Consider the following 26,817-nt stretch of genomic DNA (forward strand, 5'->3'; position numbering starts at 1 on the left):
CGGTTAAAATAAATAGTTCTTTTCTTCCCTCGGGAGCTGATGAGCCAGACTCACTCCCCAACAACTGAAGACTTCTGTACTTTTTTGACAAACACAGTTGCCCAATTAAGAACAGTAAATAGGATTATACAGTCTGAAAAGGCTCTTTATCGCTGGAAAGTTTGTATGTGGGAAGTGGGGGTCTCTCTTTGGCCTTCATTGTAATGCTTTTAAAATACAAACTAATGATTTTGTCACATCCAGGGTTCAGGGCTTTCAAAGGGAAAAGCTGCTTAAAGGCATCCAGCCTTCTGAGGGAAGAGATCTGCATCCGTATGATTAATTCTGTATAATGTATGCAGAATTAATATATATTTTTTAATCAAGGTTTTTAAGTTGCGGTCTCTGCTTTAAGCCATTCAAAGAAAGAAGTCATATATATTTTTCTTTCAGGAGACGTTTTTATTATGTGAAGTTGATGTAGATGTACATATTTGTCTTTAAATCAAAGTGGAAGAAATGACACAGGTCAGAAAAGGCCAATTAGTTTAGCGCATCGGGAACTCGGTGTGACAGCCGTCTGCCAGCTGCTTTAAAGATATCACAAACCCAGTGCAGAGGAGATAGATAGAAAATAACCTGTTAGTCAGAGAAGTTTGATCCAAAACTCCAGCAGTGAGTACCTAGGTGATACCATGCAACAAGAGGGCTTCCATCCTATATCACATGGCTGCAGATGTTCATATTATGTATGCAATCGTCTAATCTCTCTTGACTCTAGAACATCTGTGACATAGATTAATTATGCATTGTGTAAAGACAAAGCGTGGTGATTTAATTAGTGTTCTGATTACTGATTTTCAGTTCCATTGGCTCACTCTCTTGTCCTTGTAATATGAAATGGGATTTACCAGTTTATTTTCCATCTTTTTTCTTTCCTCTACAACCCAGCTTTCTTACCAGGGCAGTTTCCCCTATACTCTACTCATCTTTGTCGCTTCCCTATGCCCCTTCCATTTCTGCTACATTTCTTGGGGATTAAATGGCTAGAAATGTACATATTAATCTAGGTGGAGAGAATACCATCTGTTTCCAGTGTGGTATCCTTGGCTGTTTTTCATTCCAGATGTGGAACGATGGCATGAATTGCAATATGCAGAGAATACAGTGATGATGATATTGTAAGACAGACAAATGATGCCCTGGTCTTGCTACAGTATAATTTACACGGATATAGCCGGCATTTATGCCTTTTCTATTGGAATCAGACATACCCTTTTTTTTCTGAAGAATTCCTTAAAAGCCCAAGTAGCATTTGCAATTTTGTCATTTAGCTACAGTTTTGCAAGTTTTCTTTTATCCCCCGTTTCTGTTTTTCTCCAGGGACAGGTACACCTCTTCGAGCCTGTTATTAGCTGATTTTGCAGCCTCCCACACTGCTAATTTACAGCCAAATTTGAACTGCTTGCTTCCGCCTGTGAGGTGCCTCGGGTCTGCTGGGCGTTGAGATGGCATGGTAATTCCTATCTTTTCCTTCCAGCTTGATGCTGAGCTGGCTCATCTGCTCCCCTGCTCCCAATTTCTCCTCTCAAATTGTTCTGGGGACCATTGCTCTAGTCAAATGACGAGAAATAAAAAGTGAAATATAGGGTTGGAAACCAATCTGCAATCCAGTCACTGTTTAATTTTGGTGTTTATGTACTGTTCTTTGCCTTCTCTGCACTTCTGCACGAACAGGGAGGGATCTGATGAAAGATACTCAGGTCTGAGCACTTTCACAGCTCAGCTTACACGTGGGAATGCACAGATTTTCAGCACAGAGTGAAGAATCTGCTTATGCTTTAAAGGACATTGCCTTTTGCATTTTTACTGTAATTCCCCAACTTGCTCATGCTTAAATGGTGCCCTTTTTCTTAGATAAAGGAGAAGCCAGCCAGCCAGGGCAGGAGAGTGGAGCTTAGTGTGGGACGAGGCACGTTGCAGCTGCAGTTGTTGGAAATCGTCTTTTAGCCTCCTGGCTTGGTGCCCCTGTTTTCTGGGTGCCCAAGGCAGTTTCACACATTTCCTAGCAATCCGTCTGTGAAAGACAGAAACGCAGCAACAATGCTCAATGCACAAGCACCAGCGAGGACGGAGGAAGAGCCTTTGCTCTCCATGGCTGAGCCCGGTGAGACACTGAGAGATCCATTCAGTTCGGTTAACACATGCCGCAGAGCAAAAGGGTGTTTAGGAAAAGAATCTTTACAGCCCGCTGTAAAAGACACATCTGCAAGTGGCTGTAATCACCTCTGCACCAGCACAGATGTGTGGAAAATGAAGGCTTTGCAAGGAGAGTTGAAGAAAAAGTGGTGGCTGACTGCAGGACTGGGGTTTATTTTGTAGGTATCTGTTGGGATTAGAAAATTGTGTTTTGTAGGTATCTGTTGGGATTAGAGAATTAGAAAATTGTGTTTTGACACTGTGAAAACCGGCTGCTGCTCTCTTGGAAGGTGAATTTTCAATACAGAATCACAGAATCACAGAATCACAGAATGATAGGAGTTGGAAGGGACCTCTGTGGGTCATCCAGTCCAACCCCCCTGCCAAAGCAGGGTCACCTACAGCAGGCTGCACAGGACCATTTCATTTTTGCCTAAAGTCTGTGTGGTAAAATATTTATTAGCACTCTCAGGGACATAGGATCTTATTATGTAAAATAAATAAAAAAAGTGGCCTGTTTGCTTAGCACCCAATACTTACTATTATAGATGAGCTATATCCTTTTCATCTATAATTGATGCCTCCAGTGCCTTTCAGTTTTGAGAAGCATCATCTGTAGAAGATCTGGGTGTTCAGTCCAACTTTCAAGGAAGCAGGGGTTAGACTAACCAGTACCAGAATGAGCTGAAACTATAGATGTAGGCTGTCTATGTTTGGAGGGTAGCCTTTTGCTTTTTTTCCTGTAAGAGTCTGGTCTTTTCAAACTCTACCTCCAAAGCCACTCAAGGTACATCTGCCTTTTCGGTGGTATTGACTATTCATTGAGTATTTGGTGGATTCTAGTAGATGCCTGCTGAAGCCAAGACCCTGTGTAACAGGGTCAGTGGTTACATTGGGCCTTTCTGCCACGTGCAACATGACACAACATCCGAAATCCCTTGGTTTCTATTCCCAAAGGGAAAACTTTCCTGGGGGGAGGTTTCTGTGTGAGTAATCAGGGCTGTTACTGGTAGATGGTGCCCTGTGGTGTAACCCTGCAAAGAGATGCCTTCTGGTGCAGCTCAGAAGGGAGGTGATGCAGAGCTATGGAATCATTTCTCGTGGTGCTTCCCCAGCCCTGCTAACCAGTGCAAAGCATCAGCCCTGGCCCTCTTGCCCTCACTACCCCTGGGGCTCTTCAAGGACCTGATGCTTCCCCTACCCAGGGACACAGGAGGGAGGCTTGCATGGGAGCAGAGGGACACTCGGCTGCAGAGCTACGGGCACCACCAGCCCTCCTTGTCTCGCCCTGCGACCTGCATCATGTTAAGCAGGACTCTTAGTGAAAAGAGCTCACACAGAAAGGCAGAAAAACAGCCCAGACAACCCCAAAAGCAGGAGCATTTGCCATAAATCATGTGGCTGGCTTCTGGAACTGACACTGCTACCACCACCAGCCCCCCTAAAAAGACCCCAACAAAATACCCCAAACATTTTTGGCTGGAAGAAGCCTGCTGCAACGCACCTTTGACTTCTCAGCTGAGTGCAAGTGAATGCAAAGCACCTCTCCCCAAAGGGGTACAGATACTGCTTCAAGCTCGAAGTCAGGGTGATGTCTGAGGGACGCTGCTGGAGGTGAGCTACACGTACTTCCAGATAGGATTCGAGAAGTATCTGAATTTTGTGCAGAAAATACACAATTACATGCATGAAACAGATTTCTCAATAGGCTTTTCAAGACTTTCATACTTCCATAAGCCCAAGGAAGCCCATTTTGTAAAGAGAGCCCCAGATTCTCATCTGGGCTGCAGGTAGCCAAGATGGACCTTGGTTATTTTAGTGCAGTTTGATGAAGAGTCTTACTGGCAATGGGGCCAAGCTATAAAACTGGCATAAATCAATTGGAAAAGCCTCATCTTGTTGATACAAGGATCATGCTCAGTAAACACCATGTTTTCATAATGCAGAAAGTCCAAGGCTGGAGGCACATGGAGATGGAGGTGTACCCAAAGGTGCACACTCACCCTTGCTACTTTTTCAGATCTGAGCAATGTTGACACAGAGGCATATCAGAAGATAGACATTGTCAGGACAAGCACTCAAAATTCACAAATGTTTCATCGGTTTTAATTAAAACAAAAGCTGATCTGCAAAGAGCATCTTCTGATACAGCTAGAAGCTTTGTGCTGAAAGAATGCAGCAGTTCAGCCAGGGTGGACAAAGGCTCTTACACAGCGTCCGGCGTGGAAACGTGACCAAGACTCGAGCCATAAGTGAGAGGTGTTATTAATATTGGTGCGCAGAATGCATTTCAGTGTTGCTTCACATCAAAGGGCCTTGGGTAGAGATTTGCTACTTGACCATGAAGATCCAGGATTCAAGATTATTAACTCCAGTGAACCCTGAAATGAGAAGATATTACCTAGTTTACAATCTCTTTCTGAGACGATAGCACTGCTTTGCCTTATAACTCCTTCCCTCTCCTCTTCAATTTCCTTTTTTCCCCTTTTTCCCCTTCAGGTTTTCCTCATTTAAGCAATTCGAATGTGCCAGTAGCTAAAACTGTTCTTGACAAAGGTATTTCCTTATTGATGTGGTATTATAGATTGTAAATCAGTCTGCATTCCTGTTTTTACACTTGCTAGGACAGGATGCTTTCGAGCAGAAGTGATAAAGTCGTTAACATTACCACCTGGAGTTCCTCAAATATCCATTTGTCTCCCAGTTCAAAAACTCTTTGCCCTCTGGGGAAGAGGAAGAAGGGATGAACTTCTTTTTTTGTCATTTGTATTTTTAATGGGCTAGAAAACCCAGTGGATTTATTATAATTACGGTGCATTTAGGGTTTCACGGAATTATGGCTAATGCTACAAAGGACAAAGTTGATTTGAATTAGAGCTGTGTTACTGGGTTTAGTACATGTTTCAGACCAGGAATGCGTGAAGGTACGGAGCCCCCATCAGAACTGTTAATATTAAAACACTTTAAACTCAAAGTTCATTTGACTGTGAGGAGGAATATCGGACTACAGCGTATCGCACGGGTTCCCTGAGCCTGCCTACGTGTTCCGAGCACGTGTGTTGCTGGCGATCGTTACAGACAGATCTGCCAATGAAGTCAGAGCAGGATGCCAAACCAACAGCTAACACTGTCATTAACTTGAGCATTTGCTGTGATTTCTTCGTTGACAAACATGTTTGTTAGAACACATACCAGGCGGCGACATCCTAGGAGGGAAGCAAGAACAAGGAAATTAAGACAGTTTGCTTGACATGCAAATTACCATCTGAGCTCTAACAGGCTTCTGAAAAAGATACACGCTATAAAAACGGCACATGAAAGAGAATACACAGCGGCCTCATCTGCTGTTCTGTTTTTTTCCCAGTATTTAAGGTATAACCCCCCCTTTCCTAAGTGTATTATTCTGGATTCTCTTTAAACACAGAAGATTTTCTTTCCACGGCTGCAAGTTTCCGCCTTCTTCACCTTTCTTCTCTCGGGCTGTCATGGGATCTGTAAGGAATACTTCTTCTGGTACCGTAATCCGGTGTCATGGAAACTTTGGAGTCAGCTGAAAGGAAAGTGATTCACAGGCTGGCAATCATTAAACAGTACAAAGGATATTTTCTGAAAACAAAGGTTTTGAAATTTGGGACTTAAAATGAAGATATAAAAACAACTCTCTTTTAAGGAATTCCCAGCACATCCGCAAGCTCATACACTGACATCTTCCCTCAGAGTTTTGCAGTGATGGAGACCTGGACCAAATGCTTCCAGCACTGGTAAAAGTACTCCCGTGAACTGAGATTTCATACAGTCTAATACTGAAGCAACCAAGACTGTTCAGGGTTAGCAAAACTCAGTCTGAAAAATATTTGTTTGAGGCTAAACTCTTCATTACTCAAAAAAAAAAAAAGTATGGAAGTTGAATTTCTAAAGTATATCTATACCTTTTATGAAATGTAGCTGTAATAAAAATGCCATACATGTGTACAAAAGCTATTGTTTCACAAAGAAAGTGATTTGATTTGCGTTAATGCGATAGATGAGACTGTGGCAGAAGAAAAGAGTCAGAAATCAATGGGTATGCTTTTCAACAGCTGAATCTTCCATAGCAGCACTCTTCATACACGCATATTAAGTGTTCCATGACAAGAAGCAAAACTGAACATAGAGAAGGAGAAATCCTATACCTTTGCACTATAATCTTAGTATTCTGTTGTTGTACTTATAAAGCAACAAATAAATCCCTTTAAGAGTAAGAATAAGAAACACCAATTGCAAGTATGATATTCATATGAAAGAAATAGGTTTTGTGATTAAAAAAACCTGAAAGTTAGTGTGTCAAAACCAGTTTTTCCGCAAGACTGATTTACACTGAATAAAATTTCACTTCAAGGCCTTTTGTAGCTGAAAAGAACATTCTCAGTTCTCCATGTTCTGGAGACAGCTGGACCCAACAGCATAACTCAGAAACTCATCTTAGTGCAGGGTTTCAGCTGCTGAACCCAAGGTGACTTAGCAAAAAGCCTTTTTATGAATCTCACACCGAGGTAGCAGGGGGGGTGGAGGACTCAGACTGCAGCTGGAAATGGCCTTATTTCCACCCATTTCCACCACGCTGGACATCTGAAGTTGTACCTTAGTCTAACAGCTGAGGACCATCAGTTCAGGGTGGGAATGTGGTGATTTTCCTGGTTTTCCCTGCAAGCAGCAGCGGCACCGGAGTCACCCCCAATAGCTGCCTGAGCGGCCCGTGGGATACGGCGTGAGCCACCCTGACCCACCACCCCTCCGGTGACACGGAGGGGGCCTGGGAAAGGGAGAGGGACAGCAGCTGCGGCTCCAAGCTTGCCTAAGCCTCCTTCATGTCCTAGGCTCTCCACAGACATCTTTCAGACGAAGCAGAGAGGCCAAGACAAAACACTGTTGACTTTTCCTTATTCATATTTTTAAAGAAGGGAAAAAAAAAGAAAAGCACAAAAAAACAAAGAAAAAATCCCCTGTAGGATCCTTCATCTTTTCCGTGTAAAAGGATTAGTCAAGGGCAAAACCAAATTTTGGTATTCTCATTTTGCCTTAAAGAAAGGCTTTGCGTTTAATAACTAGAAGGACATTGAAAATAGGTGGAAAACAAATCTGAAGAGTTTGGTAGTGCTAAATACAGGCTACTGGAAAACCGATATCTAGCCTTGTGGTTTCAGTTTAAAAAAAAGCCACATTTTGTTCGCGAGTAAAATAAGAAGGCCGATTACTGGAACTGGTATTGCACAGACACGGTTATGGAAATGTGGTTGGTCCAGCAGATGAGCAGAAGCTTATCTGGTAATCCTCTAGTAAGACCAGAGCCATCCCTGTCCAAACAAGGGTAGCACTCACAGCTGGGAGCGAGGAGCACTTTGGGGACCTGGAAAGCATCCCTAGGGGTAAGAGCTCACTCTTAAGATGTTTGTTACCTGTGGCCATGATTTTTAGATCCCAGCCTCCCTAACAGTGATCTTGGTGTGAGTTTTAATGGTATCTCAGTGGAAGCAGCAGGCTTTACGTGGTGCTTCTGGCAGTAGATACCACTTCAAAACTCCATCTCACGTTTGGGTGCTTTCTTTTACAGTGTCCTCCTCTTGGTAACGATTTGACCCAAGTCTGTGGCAAGCAAGAAACTGGCACTGATGGGATGTTTTTCACTTGTAACTCCTTGAGAGAACTGTGGTACGCTATTGAGGCCACCCTGATATCAGCATCTCCTTTGCTTTTGGCATTTTAAACACAGAGGTGCAATTTTCACAGCCAGGGCTTATGACCAGGTGTGACTGATGCAAGGTAACCATGAAATCATCTGGTGGCACCCACACAGCGAACACTGGAGCCAATGGATGGAATTGACCCTCCAGTGCTTAACTGTGGACATAATATTTATACCTGCAATTTGCTTACCTGCAAATTCTGTGCAGGAGGTAAATTCTGGGACTTCAGTCTCTGGCATTCAAGTTCTTCTCTTTCCTAGTTTGTTCTTCTCTCAACTTGCATTTTTGCCTTTTCATGTTCAGGCTCGGAAGAGTTTTCATAAGGGCAAAAGCAGCTTTGCAATCTTTACTCAAATTAGTCATTTCTGTGCAGTGTCCCATTTATTTGAGTAAGCTTTACTCGCAGGTGCAAGGCTTTGCTGGTTTGAGTTCCTTTTCAACAGAACAGAAGATACCAGCCAGCTGTAATCTTTTTCCAGTGCATGACAAGAACCGAGCACTGTCAGGAAGAATGCGTTTACTTTGGAATGTGAAAACCAACAAAATTAAATGAATAGGCACGCAAGGCATCCAGAAGACAACAGCAGGAGAATGGGGAATTTTTTTCATCCTCTTTCAAAACACAAGGATGATGTCCAGGAGAAACAAAATCCTGACGCCAGATGCTCTCTCAGGCAGCCATACTTGTCTGATGCTGTGGTCAGCACGAAGGGTGAGCTGCTATAGTAATGGCTTATGTTTTTCACAGAATCACAGAATGGTCGGGGTTGGCAGGGACCTCTGTGGGTCACCCAGTCCAACCCCCTGCTGAAGCAGGGTCACCCAGAGCAGGCTGCACAGCACCGCGTCCAGGCGGGACTTGAATATCTCCAGAGAAGGAGACTCCACAGCCTCCCTGGGCAGCCTGGGCCAGGGCTCCGTCACCCTCAGAGGGAAGAAGTTCTTCCTCATGTTCAGCTGGAGCTTCCTCTGCTTCAGTTTGTGCCCGTTGCCCCTTGTCCTGTCGCTGGGCACCACTGGAAAGAGTCTGGCCCCGTCCTCCTGACACCCACCCTGCAGATATTTAGAGGCATTTCTAAGGTCCCCTCTCAGCCTTCTCTTCTCCAGGCTGAACAAGCCCAGCTCCCTCAGCCTTTCCTCATAGGAGAGATGCTCCAGTCCCCTCATCATCCTTGTAGCCCTCCGCTGGACTCTCTCCAGTATCTCCTCATCTTTCTTGAACTGGGGAGCCCAGCACTGGACACAGCACTCCAGATGGGGCCTCACCAGGGCAGAGCAGAGGGGGAGGAGAACCTCCCTCGACCTGCTGCCCACACTCCTCTTAATGCACCCCAGTTTTTTTTCCCACTGTTTTATTGTAAGCAGTCATACAAAAGAAGAAAAACATCTGTAGAGTAATTTTTTATAAAATAAGGGGTTATCTCTCTTACCTACATTATTAAAACAATTCTATTTTTTCTAAGAAAGACACAGTAGTCTGCTTTATATTTTTGACATGGATCAAATGTAAATATTTTCCTCAAATTGACACGGCTGCTTGCCAGAAATACGCTCGGTATGGTTACCTTGATTGTCGGTGGATTCACAGCTTCTTTTCAATTCCTTTTCTGCTGTTGCACCGTGCACATCCTCTCCCGTTTCCCTGGCAAGCGAGCCAGGGCCTGAGGGCTCTTTGGGACGATCCCAGTCCTACGGTACCTGGGCTGACTTTCTTGTCCCTGCGTGCTGGCTGAAGGTCGCTTTGATAACGTTACCGTGGAGAGATTCTGCTGGAACAAAGTCACCCCATCACTGCCTTTGAAAGTAATTGTGTCTGCCAAGGGGAGACTCCACAACATGCAGGCTAAAGTGTACTTTATTTCATATCCTTTCTCTAATTGCTCCGCGTGGCCAGAACTCAGTTACAGATGCAGAAAAGTCTGGATTCATTCCTGCAGTCTGAACCCAAACTCAACTAACCGTTCGCTGGTGAGGATGGAATTATTCACTGCAAATAAACCTGCTGTGAGCGACCAATTCCAGCTTAAATGAATAAATAGCTTGCAAACTCATTCCCAGGTTTTCTCAAAGACTTCCTGGTACATAAGGATTTGCCGGGCGCAGCTCAGCCCCGGACCCCTTCCACCGCCCACCAGCTCTGCCGTGTCACCAGCACCGCTTCTCCTGGGGCCTGGTGGGATGAAGGAGGGAAGCTGACATGAGAGCTGCAGACGGCAAACCGCTCTCATCGCCACGAACCTTCAGCACTCCAAGGGCAAAGCATCCAGGGGCGATCACCGTGCCGCACGCCCGAGCCCTAAGCAACCCTCTGTGCAGCGTGGCGTGGCGATGTTCACCTCTGCCCGCGGAAAATATTCACGAATTGGCCGGTTTTCGGTTTGGTTAGCTGGGCTGCTCCTCCTCTGTTTGCCTGGGGAGGCAGGGAGGGAAGGGACGGCAGGCAGATCGCCGAGGAGGTGAAATTGGTGAGAGCAAATTAATCCCTGCAAAAATCCGTGCTGCCGTGGGCAGACCACAGCCACGCACTGCAGGCCAGTGTTTACCCAGGCACTGACCTGTCTCTGTTAAGCTCTAAGTCCTCTGTATGACGCTAAAAGAAGTAGCTTCCTACCCTTCTAATAAGAAAGATTTCTCAGCAGTGAGTGAGGAACGTCTGATAGATTCAGGTTTGCTTTTTGACCACCTGTAACCCGTCCCAAAGGATAAATAGCCTCTGACTTTCCCGGGACTTCACGCAGTCTGTGGCAATCCTATATTATACAGGATAACGGCTTCAGGCTGCCTGTGCTGGAGGCAGAAGGGTTCCTGGGGACACTGGTGCGGGAGGAATTTGTTTGTATTTTGTGTACGCTTGGAGCAGCGGCTGAGAAATACGCGATGAGTAACAAACCGCCTACTCAAGTCAGCCTCTCTGGATGCATCCACCTAACTTTAAATAATGCAGTGGGGAGGGGGGAAAAAAAAAAGGTTTGCACCAAATACTGTTTCCAAGTGAGTCTCTCTGGTGTATCTGCTTTTTTGCGTACACTAAATCATCTGGGGTTTGTTAGGCAGTATTATTTTTGCTAAAATGATATTTGGCATTCCGCAGCTTCCTGTTTCCTCTAAAGGAAAACAATCTTAAAATATAGACCTCAGCCACAGGCAGACAGGAACAAGCTAATGCATAGCCTGGCTCCACCTGTATAAGCCAGAATTTTGAAAAAACAACAGCAAACAAATAAAAAGTCGTAAAGGTGAAGTTAAAGCAGACAGCCTTCCTTTAACTTCAAAATTATATTTATTTCCAAGTGTCAGGAAGCACAAGACCGTACTCCATGTAGGCTTTCAAGCTCACCCCTCACTAGCGGTAGCCTTTTATTCCTTCCACAGGCTTCCTGGCTCTGAAATAATCTCTCCTGGAAAAGTGCCTGGCACAAGGGTGCAGGGCCGAGGGAATCACAGAATCACAGAATGGTCGGGGTTGGCAGGGACCTCTGGGGATCACCCAGCCCAACCCCCTGCCCAAGCAGGGTCACCCAGAGCAGGCTGCACAGCACCGCGTCCAGGCGGGTCTGGAATATCTCCAGAGGAGGAGACTCCACAGCCTCCCTGGGCAGCCTGTGCCAGGGCTCCTTCACCCTCAGAGGGAAGAAGTTCTTCCTCGTGTTCAGCTGGAGCTTCCTCTGCTTCAGTTTGTGCCCGTTGCCCCTTGTCCTGTCGCTGGGCACTACAGAAAAGAGTCTGGCCCCGTCCTCCTGACACCCACCCTGCAGATATTTAGAGGCATTTCTAAGGTCCCCTCTCAGCCTTCTCTTCTCCAGGCTGAACAAGCCCAGCTCCCTCAGCCTCTCCTCGTAGGGGAGATGCTCCAGTCCCCTCCTCATCCTCGTAGCCCTCCGCTGGACTCTCTCCAGTAGCTCCTCATCTTTCTTGAACTGGAGAGCCCACACTGGACACACGACTCCAGATGGGGCCTGACCAGGGCAGGTTCTCCTCCTCCCAGAGGGGCAGGAGAACCTCCCTCGACCTGCTGGCCACACTCCTCTTAATGCAGGGTACCAGGCAGCTTCTCCAGGGAAGCAACGTGCGGGGCTGTGGGACTGACCTGGGCTGGCCAGCTCTGAATCAGCACTACAAGTGCCCTTGCTTCACTGCAGCTCCCACGGTGAGGCAGCTTCCCCTCTGCCGCTGCTGCCAGGCGTTTGTTATCTCCTCCGTGCATCGCCAGCTTTGTGCAGGCACGGGCAGAGAAGAAACACAGTGAAAGACTTTTTAGCAGGGTCTGTAGTGACAGGACAAGGGGCAACAGTTTTAAGCTCAGAAAGGGTAAGTTTAGATCGGATATAAAGGCACAGGTTGCCCAGAGAAGTTGTGGCTGTCCCCTCCCTGGCAATGTTCAAGACCAGGTAGGACGGGGCTTGGAGCACCCTGGTCTGGTGGAAGGGGGCCCTGCTCATGGCAGGGGGATTGGACTAGATGACCAAACAGGTCCCTTCCAACCCAAACCATGCCGTGGTTCTATGGTGCTGTGTAGGAGGAAGGACAAAGGCCACTCTGACAGTGAAACCAGTGGAGATGGCTCTCACCATCCTGGCTGTGCTGGGAGGCTCCTACTGGATAGATACTGAGTGCAAACAACATGAACAAATCTGCCTCATCAACCCGTGGAGGAACTAGGCTGGTAAAGTGGCAAAGCCCTTGAAACAACCTGCTCACTGGGAGCCAGGCTGCTGCTTCCGACGCACTGGGCAGAAGCTGGAAGACAAGCATCAGGTCATGGTGGCATCTCCGAGCCTTTCCCCACTGCACTGGGCGTTGGGCTCGGTGAGTCAAGCTTGTCACCAGCTCCTGCAGACATCCAGTTACTGCTGGCACATGAGCTGCAGCTGAAAAATCACTTCTGACTTCTGCTGGTGCTTGGATTTATTAGTCTTGAAGGTCTTTAAAAGGCTGCGACTGGAGTGCCTCAGACATCTCCTCCCCGTCTGGGACAACCGAGCTCATCGGCACGGTGGTAGGTGCGGCTGGTAGCCTCGAGGGTGGTATTTTCAGCGGTAGAGTGTAGGCAGGGAGAACTCCTATTAGAGGACCTGAGAGGCTAGAAGAAAAAATAAAAACCCGAGAACAGGCATGTCCCAAAGCACAGGAGTCTGTTTTCTTCTCGTGCCTTTGACTTTGCTGCGTCTTCTGCCTTTGCTGATTATGGAATCAGCCTCTTGATTTTTCTGACATTTAGATGTTGTTTTCTTTGTTCACGGCTTCTTACCCATGGTTTCCGGTTCTGAATTCGTCAAGCCAAGCATCTCAGAAAGCTTTTTTAATGTCAGTTGCTGGCAATTGTTTGCTGTGTTTCCTTACTCACTGCTTTTGCCCATGCCCCAGGATGACAAGAATCTGCGGTGTCCCCATTTCTCTTCTCTCAGATATTGGTTTATGAGGGGTCTCTCTCATTGGAAACAACATTTTTCTCATAACAAGAAGGTAAAAATATAGCGTTATGTTTACAGAAAGCAGTGAATGCAAGAAAAATGCTTCCATATGAATTGAACACACAGGCTGATAGACCCCAGGAGGTCTCCAAGCCTTTCAGTGTGATGGCAGTCACCTCCAAACTGCTGCATTGGGACTTCAGATCCCACGAGGGATGAGGAGAACAACAGGAAACACTTGAAACCTCGAAAGCGAGTGGTCCTACAACTCTGTTTATCCAGTGTCCTCCAAGGCCAAAAGGGGCTCTGCAGAATCAGCTGGCTTTGGATCAGGCCCTTCCCACCTTCCTGCTGGTTTGTAAGAAAGAAGAAGGTCCAAGCGGCAACATGAAACCCATCGTCCGTGGTGGGGGTCCACATACGAGAAGCAGAGCCGTGTGCACATCTCTGTGTGTGTGTGAAAAAGCTGTTCTGCTGTGGGAAGTTAGCTTAAACTGGCGTTTTTTAACAGAACTAAAACCAGAAGGTTTTTCCAACTTCAAATATTTACATGAACAGGAGTACTGTACTATATCAGTCAAGCACTCGTGGACTGCAGACACATAGAAATCTATGTACCTGATCTCTCAGAGAGCTCTGTGAGCTGCTCAGAGCTAGTTTATGTTAAATAAAACCCTTAGCCCAAATGACAATACCAGGGCTTGTTAGTTCTCTATTTACACTGTGTGAACTTAAGTTACCCGTGTGACAGGAGAGGATGTATATTTTAGATAACACAATCTGGTTTCTATCTTTTGTATTTTTAGATTTTAATCCTATCAGTCTCTTAGCCAAGCAACTGAGTATCAAGTTTAACTGTTGTTGTACAGAGGGAAAAATCCCAGCTTATCTTAAAAAAACGATAGGTTTGAGTATAAAAAAAAAGTTAAACCTAATAATTCCATTTGGAAACCTAGTCAAACTGCTCAAACTCCTCTTGCAGTTCACGAGCCTTGCAGTAATAAAATAAAAGGAAATAGATTTGCAGAGTTTTTCGTTCTGTTGCATGCCTTTTTGTCCCTCGTGAACAGAAATAGACTCCGAGAACTGCCTTCTACAGGCATTATTTCTCAGCAATTTCCATAACATTTCAAGTGAAGCATCCACTTTTCTTCTGCCTGCCCTGTAAACACCCATCTGAGAGTCAAGCCAGATCCTCTACTCTTTCCGTGCTGTCGCAGATCCCGACCCCGTGCCCAGAGCAGCTCCAGGGGCTGAGGGACCTTCTGGGACCATCTGTGCTGCACGAACGGGCCACCTTCATCTTCTGCCTCACTTACTGCTGCTCTTCTGCTCTCTGAAATAACATTTCAAGCTAAGAAGTCCACTTCTGGTCTCGTGAGAAAAGTTCGGGGCCTTGGAAGATTTATTATCCGCAGACGACGTAGCTGGGCAATGGTGCTGGAGTTGGAAACTCCAGTTTGGGGCACGGATTCCTTGCAAAGATCTGACTGCTCTTGGCCAGCAGCAGACAGAGGTCGTGGAGCTAATTACCTGTGGAAACCCACCAGTACCGTATGACAGTAATTATGCCCTGAAACCCCTTGGCACCAAACATGAGGATAATAAGGAATCGGTGAAGCACTGTCTTCGACTGGGGCACTCTTACATATTCCCAGGGAAAGGTGTATCACCACATGAAGCTACGGCCACCTCTGCATCCTTGAAAGCCATGCCGCTGTCCCAGGGGAATGAGCAGGTTCTCAAGACAACCTCATCCAGTTATGCCCGAGGTTCAGGAGCTGGCGGTGGCCAGGTGCTTTGCCCAAGCCCTCCCTCGCTGCTACTTCCATATCTGTTGTGACAACTGCTGCTGCGCTGGGCGAGCAAGGATAACTTGGTTACTGAAGGTTAGTGTCACACTGTATGTGCAGGTCACAAAGCAAACAAAACCAAGACACAATAGGACCCGAGTGCCTGGTGAGAAAAAATGGGAATTTTGCCTGCGTGAGGTTTGTAGCTCAGGCCTTTAGTACAAACCAAGTCAAGAAAAATACGTTTGACTCAGCACTAGGCTAGCTATTTTAAAAGCTTTGAACAGCACCTCGGATGCGACTGACCTTGAAGAAATTTGCTATTTATGATGCCATCAGCCAAAAGAGGTTTGAATTCCTACCGAGGCTTTGCAAGGTGGTTTCCTAGGAAATTTATAGCAGTGGTAGCAAAAGCAGAAAAAGCAATTCAGATAAGCAAATAAGTAGATCCAAACCTGCGTCTTTCAGAGGGTGTAAAATGTAGGGCCAGAGAAAGAGCAGAAATTTTCTGTTTTACATAAAGGATAGTACTTTGATAATACATCATTAACGCAGGCTTAATTTCTGAGGGAGAACAGATAGCTCGTAACTATGGTGTATAACAACCATAGCAGCTTTTACCGATGGGCTTCAACTTGCCAGGAGGTCAGGCTTGCTATCTGGGTGCTGTGTTGTCTCTCCCCGTGCCAGTGCGTTCCTCGAGCAGGCTTTCTCCACTTTCCACAGCGATGCATGCTGCTGCCATCCCTCCTGGCCACCGCAGCCACCCGTCCTCCTCCACCCATCCCAACCTGGCGTTTGGTCTTCTTTGCTCCTGCGTCTTGCTCCTCACCCAACCTCGCTACAGCTCTGCTAGCAAAAATCCCGATACAGCATCTTTCAGCCGAGTTTCAAAACGGTGTGTTAAACATACCTCCGTGTGAAGAAGAGCAAAGAAATGTTTGGGGATGGTTCCACCTCCAAAGCAATTTTGGAAAAAGTGTCTGCAAACTGTGGCAGGGTCTTCCCCTCACGGGTTTCTTTACCCGTACTCATCGCCAGCAACGAGTTTATTCCTGCTACGCCTGCACAAGCGTGTCAAACTTTGGCAATGCCTTAGAAACCACAGGAAGATATCTGAAGGTTTGCTTGGCCCCCATCTTCCTCCTCTTCCTCCCGGCGCCCTGCGAGCCCCCGCATCCGTGGCACCGCTGCCAGCATGGCCTGAAGGACTGATAGACACCACAGGAAGCCCTCAGGGAGGCTGGATTCGTACCGATTCCGGGACTTCTGGGTGCTTCAGCTAACCTCACTGCAAGCCCAAGCTGACTTTTGTTTCGGTGGTGGCAACACTCTGGCGTCCCCATCGCCTGGCTGTTTTCGGCCCTGTTGCTGAATCTGCAGGGTGATTTACGATCTTCACTCTGTTCAGCGTGAGGAGCACTGCTGATAAAAGGACAGGGGGAAGGGTCTTTTAAAGAGACAGGTGATTACAGCCCTGCGACAAAAGTCTGAAGACTTTTGAAGACTTCTCTTGAGAGCAAATGACATATCCTGGGAACACACTGACCTACTCATTTGAAGATACGCTGTCAAAGAAGATAATTGCTTGATGCTTCTCCTTGTACAGCACTGTAAACGCTTCATATTCATGTTTCTATAGTTTCATATTTTCCTGTAACCGCATATACTTATACCTCCTCAGCAATAACAAATACAATACTCATCACATCCACAACTACAGAGCCTGGAAGCATTATCCAAGACTGACGTTTGGTTGATCTTCAAAATCCTCTAGGTATGGGGTCTGCCTGCAGCATCCTTTAGTTCAAGGTGTCAAACGTGAGGTGAGAGGCAGAGGCACTGACTGGAAGCTGGAAACACAAAGTGGGTGTCCCACTCCCCTTTCAGCATTGAAACACCTCCTGATTTCAGCAGAAGTTTAGGCATCGTTGCATCACCTCTGTCTGCAAAAGCTGAACATGGCAGCACGCCCACGATGGGGTGGTGAGCAGGGCTTGGAGAGTGCTGTCTCCTCAGGAAGCTCAGCTCATGCCCTATAAGAGGCTCCTCTTCAGTATCCTTATATTTTTTTAATGACACTTTGTGTGTGCATTGCTCATAACAGGTGACACGGCCTCTCCCCCGATGGCAGCAGGGCCCGAGGGCCAGCTGTGCTCAGGGATGTGCCCAAAGCCAGCCTGGATGCGTCTGAGTGCGGGTATGCCCAAGGTATGGGATGGAGAAAGCCAGGAGAAATGCCCAAGACGCAGGCAGGTTGAAATCCAGAAACACACGGGGGGATAGAAGAGAATCATAGAATCACAGGATCATTAAGATTGGAAAAGGCCTCGAAGGTCATCAGGTCCAACCATCAACCCAACACCACCATGCCTGCTAAACCATGTCCTGAAGTGCCAAACCTACACGTTTTTTGAACCCCTCCAGGGATGGGGACTCCACCACTGCCCTGGGCAGCCTGTTCCAGTGCCTGACCACTCTTTCAGTGAATAAATTTTTCCTCATATCCAATCTGAAGAGGAGGAAAGCAAGGTGAATGAACAGCAGCGCGCTGTCTTCACTCTTCACACCCCACTTAGAAAAGGATGTGATTTTCTGATGGGAGATCATGGGACAGATCAGAGGCTAGCCAACAAGTGACTTCCATAGTAAGCTTACACTGAAGGATGTGATGCCAAAACACCCTGTAACAAGGATACTAGAGAACAGTTTTAATAACATATTCCAAACTTCCTGAGGTTGTTTATACCTTACTTCAGACTGACGAAAAGCTTTTTCTTACATGTGGACTGGTGTGAAATACCTTTTAGCTAGCGCTAAAAGATGTGGGTGTAGAACACAGCACATACTTTCTCAGCTAAGGACAGAAGAATTGCTTATGCGCCTCAAGAAAAAAAGCAGTCACGTAATTACAAGATTTGGGGTTTATTCCAAAGCCTTTCCTTCTATAAATTAACATCTCAAACAGGAGATTAGCTGTTATTTTTAGAGTAATTTTATGGTGTAGATGTTATTCTGCAGCTTTTTCTTTCTCAAACATTAGAAGGACTCTGGGGATCGATGAAGAGATGCAAAACATCACCCGAAAATCATTACTTTGACCAGAAAGAGGGCCAGATTCACTTCTGCACCCCAGAAAGGTGCTCGTGCAAACCCCACTGACAACAGCACAAAGCTTAAGAGTTACAATCATGAATCAGACCCAGAGACATTACAGATTGAAACTAGTTACTAATGAATGGCTTGTTTGGTGAGCCGCATGAAAAAAGATGGTGTTTTCAGTACAGATCCTAGAAGACAGATGTCCACATTTCAGAAATTACTTCCAAACTGGCACTACTTGGCACTCTCAGAAGAGAGGAAAAAAAAAAAGATTTAAAAGAACACTCTTCATCTAAAAACATATTTGTGTCTGAACTATATTTACCCACTACGGCCTGTGAGATTTTGAAGGAAAGACTCAGTTCTGCAGTTGTGTTGTTGATCGCGGCAGTCTCTAGACCTCAGAAATACTTCAGTGCATCTCACCTGAACTGATAAAAGCCAAAAAAGCGTGCAGCTATTTCTAGGTTTTCATTAAAAAGGTATTTCATAGTTTATACCTATAACTAGGTCATAGTCATAGCTATAGTCAGTTATAGTCACAGTCATACCTACAACTAGGTATTTCATAGTCTTCTTCTATGGGGTGTTGCACCCTTTTGCCCAAGTGTCTCCTCCACTTGTTTCCAGCTCTTCTGACTCACTGAAATCCCCTGAAGCTGCCAGGTGAGGACCCTGGTACTAAGGATTTTAAATCTCCCCTGCAGGTTCAGGCTTCATAAACGCTTTCCATGTCCCTTTGCACAGCCCAGAGACTGGAGAAATCTCCACACCCGAAGGGGAACCCTGCAGAGCCGCAGGCTCAGCACATTTTCAGGGTGAAGGAAACCCCACTTCTGCCCTGCTTTCGTCTGTACGAGGAGTTTGGTACCTGCATCCCTTCCCCTGGAGCCTTGCAAACTGTTGTGTGGCACTGAAAGGCTTCTGCCTTTCTGGGCACAAATTGAGGCACAGGAAGTTCCAGCTGAACATGAGGAAGAACTTCTTCCCTCTGAGGGTGACGGAGCACTGGAACAGGCTGCCCAGGGAGGTTGTGGAGTCTCCTTCTCTGGAGATATTCAAGACCCGCCTGGACGCGGTGCTGTGCAGCCTGCTCTGGGTGACCCTGCTTGGGCAGGGGGTTGGGCTGGGTGACCCACAGAGGTCCCTTCCAACCCCGACCATTCTGTGATTCTGTGATTTTGTGATTCTGTTTCTTGCCTGGACGTGGTCTCGCTTTGCACGTTACATCTGAGCAAGGATTGCTCCAGAGGGAGTATTACAGCGCGGAGATTAGGGCACCCGGGTGGGAGCTGGGACACGCGGGACCATCAGCGCTAATAAATATTTAATCTTTGTACATTTAATCTATGTATCCTGCGGAGCCAGGACCGCGGGAAAAAGCGGCTCCGAGCAGATGGCGGGGTTGAACTTGGATCTCCCAAACCACGAGCATGTGCTTCAGTCAATCTGCGCATTCAGCCCAATTAGCGAAGAGCGCCAGAGCCGCCAAAGCCGTGGTTTTTTCTCACGCGCAGTGATGGATCAAAACAAAAGCAAACATCTCACCCGGGCTCACCAGTCAGCCGTGCTGCCGATCACGGCCCCACAGGCAGCATCAGTGTTTCACAACAGCCGCTTGCTTCAGCTGCCAGCATGCATCCCTCAGACACCAGCAGGAAACAAAGCACGAAACCGGAGACGGGGAACTGTTTAATGACAGAAATTGGCAGAGACAGGTATAATCCTCAAGCTACTTTTAACTCATTTTAGGAAATAAGCAGGTATCATTTTGACAGGATCCCTTTGGCAGGCGAAGGTAGAGATTCCCAGGGTAGGATGTTGTCTAGAGGACCCGGTCACGGTTCTGTGCGTAAACAGAGAGCGCCAGTTTGTCACAGCTGGGATGGCAGTTTTTGTGAAATCAGTCTAGAAAAGTATTTTTTAAATTCAGCTTTTGGTGTTATTTAATGTTGTTAAAGGACAGCTATGGCATGACAGAAATTCACAGAATTACAGAATAACAAAATGGTCAGGGTTGGAAGGGACCTCTGTGGGTCACCCAGTCCAACCCCCTGCCCAAGCAGGGTCACCCACAGCAGGCTGCACAGCACCGCGTCCAGGCGGGGCTGGAATATCTCCAGAGAAGGAGACTCCACAGCCTCCCTGGGCAGCCTGGGCCAGGGCTCCGTCACCCTCAGAGGGAAGAAGTTCTTCCTCCTGTTCAGCTGGAACTTCCTCTGCTTCAGTTTGTGCCTGTTGCCCCTTGTCCTGTCGCTGGGCACCACTGGAAAGAGTCTGGCCCCATCCTCCTGACCCCCACCCTGCAGATATTTGTAGGCATTTCTAAGGTCCCCTCTCAGCCTTCTCTTCTCCAGGCTGAACAAGCCCAGCTGCCTCATCCTCTCCTCGTAGGGGAGATGCTCCAGTCCCCTCATCATCCTTGTAGCCCTCCGCTGGACTCTCTCCAGTAGCTCTTCATCTTTCTGGTACAAAGATTGAAGGAAGTCTGGTAGTATCTGCCCTTGGTTTCACAGCTGCCTCAGAAACACCAGCTTTGCTTCTGATATTGCCCTTTCCTTACCTACAGCTACAAACTTTGCGCCAAGTTTAACTTTAGTTTTAGTCTTCAGCGCCTTCCCTACCTGTGGACTTGTCTCTACTCTTTTCGTGCCTCTTCGCATTAGGCTAAGACACACAGTTTTACTCCTCAGTTCTCTATTCCTCATTGACTTTTTTTCAAGAAGCAAAAAGTGAAAATAATAATTAAAAAAAAGTGAAAATAGTAAACTAAAAATCAATCTTAAAAAAAAAGTGAAAATAATAATCTAAAAATCAATCTTAAAAAAATAAAAGTGAAAATTATAATATAAAAATAATCTAACACCCCAGGAAGGGTTGATGATTTACATCCTGGGAGGATCTGAGGGTTCACACTCCTCATCGCCACCAAGAGCCCCGCAGCCTCGCTGGCAGCTTCCACGCACACAGGCGGTAGGAAAAAAAATGACAAACCCTGCCCCCCTCCAGCTGTGCCTTCACATACACGGACAAATCCTGCGAGGAAATGACAAGGAGCAGCTGAAGGAAATGGGCTTCAGAGATACGAAACGCTCGTCGCTGCCTCCCTAGGAATGGATGAGATGAAAGAGGAAGCGTCAAATCCAAACCAGACCCCGCACGTACACCTGCGGCTGTGTACACACGGCCATCTGAACCTGCAGAAGACAAAAAGCAGACCAACAGCTCGACTTGATAAGGGAATATGGGTATTTACGTTATTACCTGCTAATGACAGCACGTAAGCCAGAATATAAACCTGGTCTTTGTGAAAAAGGAGGAGATAAATAGAAGTTAACCATTGGGGTTTTTTTCAGTTCTGCTTTATGGATGGGAATACTTGAGACTGAAGGCAGTGCCTGGATATCCTGCTGAGTACAGCCCTTGAACTTCCCTGCGGTTTTATTCAAATCACTGCTAAGTGTCAAAGCCCATCCAGGCAAACTCTAGTGCTGTTCAGCAACGGCTTCCAGGATTCTAATGTTTAATAAGTTGCTAGCAAATGGAAAAAGACAAGAGGAAGGATATTTTTTTCTGTCAAAGCATGTAACTGCACATAATACTACTCTTTCCCCTCTACTCTGCCCTGGTGAGGCCCCATCTGGAGTACTATGTCCAGTTCTGGGATCCCCAGTTCAAGAAAGATGAGGAGCTACTGGAGAGAGTCCAGCGGAGGGCTACGAGGATGATGAGGGGACTGGAGCATCTCTCCTATGAGGAGAGGCTGATGGAGCTGGGCTTATTCAGCCTGGAGAAGAGAAGGCTGACAGGGGACCTTATCAATGCTTACAAGTATCTCAAGAGTGGGTGTCAGGAGGACGGGGCCAGACTCTTTCCAGTGGTGCCCAGCGACAGGACAAGGGGCAACGGGCACAAACTGAAGCAGAGGAAGTTCCAGCTGAACATGAGGAAGAACTTCTTCCCTCTGAGGGTGACGGAGCCCTGGCCCAGGCTGTGCAGAGGGGCTGTGGAGTCTCCTTCTCTGGAGATATTCAGGACCCTCCTGGACGCGGTGCTGTGCAGCCTGCTCTGGGTGACCCTGCTTGGGCAGGGGGTTGGGCTGGGTGACCCACAGAGGTCCCTTCCAACCCCAACCATTCTGTGATTCTGTGTGATTCTGTGTGATTCTGTGCAATGCTTGTAGTTTTCCCAGAGAATGAAGCTCTGGAGAAGGAGCCCTAAAATCATCTGTGAACTCCTCTGGACTTCTGCGCTGGCAGGAGAGTGGGACCGGCTACGTGCAGTATCAGCTCTTTGCCATGTCTTTGCGGTGGATGGTGAAGTCCCAAGTGCTGGAATCACAGCTTCTTTTCTTTCATTTGCACACAGTGTGTTGCTAGCTCTCATCACTGCAGATAAACATCGTCATGTGAAGCAGGCACAACTTGAAAGTTCACCAAGTGGAGCTGAAAGAACCCAGCATGTTTCTCTTTGGTTTTAAATCAGGCCGTGGAGGATCAGCCTATGATTTTTTGTTATCGGATACAGCAATACTTCAGTCTTTTTCCTGAGCACCATCATCATTTTGCCCCCTAGACAGCTATCAGGGCTAATAAGATCAGCCAGTGAGGAGCACATTGCACACTATGTAATCATGACAGACTTTGAGTCAAAATCCTTCTATGTCAGTAGGGAACTTTCCAGACTTGTACCAGAAGATGTACAGGGATGGAACAGCACCTGAGGACATTTTGGATAACTCTTTTGTAATGTATTGGGAGCAGAGATGAGAATGGACCTTCATTTACAAAGGACTGAAGACGCATGAATTCAGGATCTGAAGATGCGATTGGGGGGCTGGGGTGTATTGTCCATTTATTGTCTTGATAATAATGTTTCTCTGCTTTTTCTTTCTCTTCTCCATTGGGCAGCTCTTGCATCAAAATACTTTTTTTTTAGAGGCAACCTAGCTGTGTTCCTGGACAACATTTCACATGTATGTCCCCTCAAAATCTGTAGGTTTTAAACCCAAGATTGAATTGTGATTCAGAGCATTGCGGGGAGCGGGGAGCAAAGTACCACAGTCAAACCACCGAGCAGGGCATCCGTGTCCTCCAGAGCAATGTTCAGGCGGATGAGTCACAGCACCTGCAGGGAGGGAAGAAGGAGTCAAACCAATTTTCCAAAGTATGGACCACTGACATACCATGGGGTGATGTGGCCTCCAGGGAGGGTAAGGAGAAGAAAGGCGAATGGTACTGCTAGTTGGTGACTTCCATAACGATATGTTTGCAGAGTTAAGACGGAGGGAAGCAGGAAAGGCAAATATTTATCAGTTACCACTTTCTGGCTGCTGCATGCTGAGCGACATTTCAGCAAATTTCTTTGCAAGAAGAGCTGAGCTTGCTGAAGCCTAAGCTGGGGGGTTTATACTGGGACAGGATGCATTGGCAAGAGGGCACAGAGAAGCCCAGACAGTGCACAAATAGTCCCTTCTCCTCCTGCTCCCCTAGGACCTAGCATCCTTTGCTTTCATTATTTGATCCAAAAGAATAATTTCATTTTCACACGAAGTTTTCTCTCCAGTGACAAATTATGGCCCTTTTGAGCAGACACATAGCTGTACATCTACATATTTACCAGAAATTTTTCTACTGACAACTGAGGTCGCATGCAAAGGTTTATATGCTGAAACTCCATGACTAGATTTTAGATAAAATTTCAACAAACCCTTTTGATGTAGACATGTTAACACAATGAAAAGTTTGAAAGATGTGTATCTTCTGCAATAAACTCATATTCTCTTTTGCTTTGAAGTGTTAGTGTTTGTGTCCAGCCTTTGAGCAATTCCAGTTTGACAACTACTAAAACCAGAATTCAGAAGGTTAGCAAAAATGGTGTATCTTCAAAATGTGCCTGCTCTGCTGAAAAGATTCGATCTCAGCCTAGGCTGTGGGTCACGTAAGATAGATAATAATCGATTTTCCATTGCTGTTGTTAACATGTTTTATGTGGATGGGTTTTTTTGACTAAATTAAATCTTTTCTTATCTTATTTTTTCCAGACTCAGAAAAAATATAAATAACTTCCGAAAATTCCCAAAACTTTCTGGTGGGTATTTTAATGAAACAGATAAATAAGCAAAAAGTTTATTTTCATTTCATGAAAGATGCAGGGGATGTATTTCAATGCATCAGGCGACCAATATTTGGAGTGCTCGACTGTTCAAAAAGAGAAGAAGGCAGGGTTATGTATATATAAATATAATCAATCCAATTTCGTGACATCACATCAGGTCCAAAAATATAACAACATCATAAAGTTATAACTTGTCAGTATTTTAGCTGCTGCATGCCTACTTGACATAAAACTCTAGCTAAAAAGAAGAGTGGGTGGTCTGGGGAGTTGACGGGAGGGTCGGTTGTCGGCTGTTCAAATCCAGCCCAGGGTGCCAACAGCAATAGTGACAGTAACGGAACTACCACTGCTGTTACCTTCTGGCAGCTGTTTGGCTTAATTAGAATGAAGCAGTGGACTAGTCCGATATTTTCATGTCACCCATCCCTCCGGTTTCTAGGCAGTGCCATAAAAGCTCTCAGACCACTCCACAGAAGAGAGGCGTCAACGCACAAATCTCAGTGAGGGTGTCTTGAGTGATGGCGAGCACACCTAGAAGTGAGAAACTTCAAGCCAGAACCACAGAATCCTCTGACCCTTAGCAGAGCCTCCTTCAGTGCAGGGCTGAGACAAAGTAGCTCCTTTTATGGTCTTCGGAAGTGCTCCTGGTGATTTCCTCAAGGCCAAATCCTTAATTGTCCCTCTAGGTGGTCCAAGAGTGTCACACTTTTGGACTGACTGGTCTTGGCCAGATCCTTGCTCAGTGCTCCAGTATGAACAGAGGCGCTTTGTCCTGGACAAAGGTGACAGGGTTTGGTCCTTGCTAGAACTGTAGGGTGTGTTATATGCTGACATTTACCCTGTCCTAGTGCTTACATGGTCCCATTCCCTCTCCCACCACACACAACCGTATAGGAGTCCTTCCACCTCCCTCACCAACAGCCAACCCAGTGCCACCTGCTGATGTTGGAGGGGTGTCCTGGGCCAGAGCTACTGTTGTCCCAGGGCACGAACCAGACAGGTCTCAGCAGTAGGGCCAGCAGCAGACATGTGGCTGGGGGACCTCAGCAGAAGCCTGGGGACAAGCTGCTGGGGCGAGACACACAGTGTTGGAGGGAGAAGAAGACAGGAAGAGCAGTTTTCCATGAGCTGCATCTCCACCAGTTGGTAGATACTTAAGAAACTCTTCCCTTCTGCTGACTTCGCAGGCTCACAAGCGCCCTGCTCGCTCTTCAGCGCGGGAGAAGAAGATGATCCCAGCAGAGCTGTGACAAAACTCAGCGATGGCTGAGATGGTCTCGAGATTAACACACGGCAGGTTCACAGGCAGAGGGGATGTCTTCTACGGGCCCTGCCCAAATGGCTGGCAAAACTCTGACCAGCGTGACGTTGCAAGGCCACGATGGGCTTCAGACCCCTCCCGGGACACGGAGGTGAGTGCACACTGAACAAGCGCTGCTGTGTTCTCGCTCACGCGTGTGAGCCCTTGCGTCAGCAATGCTCCCGGGAAAGGAAGCTCCCACAGGATCCCACATCCGACTGCCACAGGGCAGAGCAGAGGAACAAAATGCATCCTTCACGCCGAGCAAGCGCTGCCGGTCCCCTACCCGCAGCCTGAGCGGAACCACGGTACCCCGATCCTCTGCTGTCATTTTTTTGGAAGCTGTCAGGAGGAGAAAGCCAGATAAATACTTCCCTGGAGCTGCAAGACAGCTTCTAGCAGCTGTTCCTATGAAAGGTCCTCGTAGCGGCGCAGTCTAGGTCTCAGCACAAGGTGTCATAACATGGGGATGGGAAAGGGGGGTTTTTTATGGGAGGGAGGAGGTAAAAGTGGATTTTTTCAACAGGGGACAAAAAAAAGAAGAGCTTGCTTTCTAGATTCTCCATAGCGCACATAGCATTTTCAGGAGAAAATTTGAATACCAAAATATTCGAGCCAAAAAATAAAGTTTTTAATTTTTGGCAGCTCAGGACAGGTTTGGGCTGCTCAGTTTTTGACAGTAAAGCAACATATATTCGCACCATTTTTTTTTTCTTCTTCTTTTACAGAATGCTGACATTTTCAAATGCATTTTCACTCGAAATGCAGTTTCTCCTGAACATTTTCAACAACGTTTTTTCACGGTGTTTAATTCCGAGGGTTTCTCACTGCCAGGGGAGCAGCCGAGGATCCGGGGAGGAGCTGTGGAAACGCGGTAGCTATGCAGACTGTCGGGAGCAGCTTGGAACGGCGCTGGACCCCTTTGACCCTGGCCTTTGGCAGCGGATGGTGTGGTCCGAGTCTGAAGCGGGACAGGGATGTGGCTGAGCTGCCAGCCCACTTCTCCGGGGAGGAAGATGGAAAGGGTGGGTGGGAGGAAAAAGAGCCGGGTCAAATGCACCTTTCAACAGGCCATGCAGCCTTAGCACGGCAGCAGAAAAAAGCAGAAAAAGCAGAATATGCCATGGCCCGGCGTCAGCTCGTCAGTCATGCCAATGCTTTAACCAGCAGCCTTGCAGCGAGGGAGAGCATCT

The sequence above is a fragment of the Opisthocomus hoazin genome, chromosome 5 (genome assembly GCF_030867145.1).
Source record: "Opisthocomus hoazin isolate bOpiHoa1 chromosome 5, bOpiHoa1.hap1, whole genome shotgun sequence".
NCBI lineage: Eukaryota > Metazoa > Chordata > Aves > Opisthocomiformes > Opisthocomidae > Opisthocomus > Opisthocomus hoazin.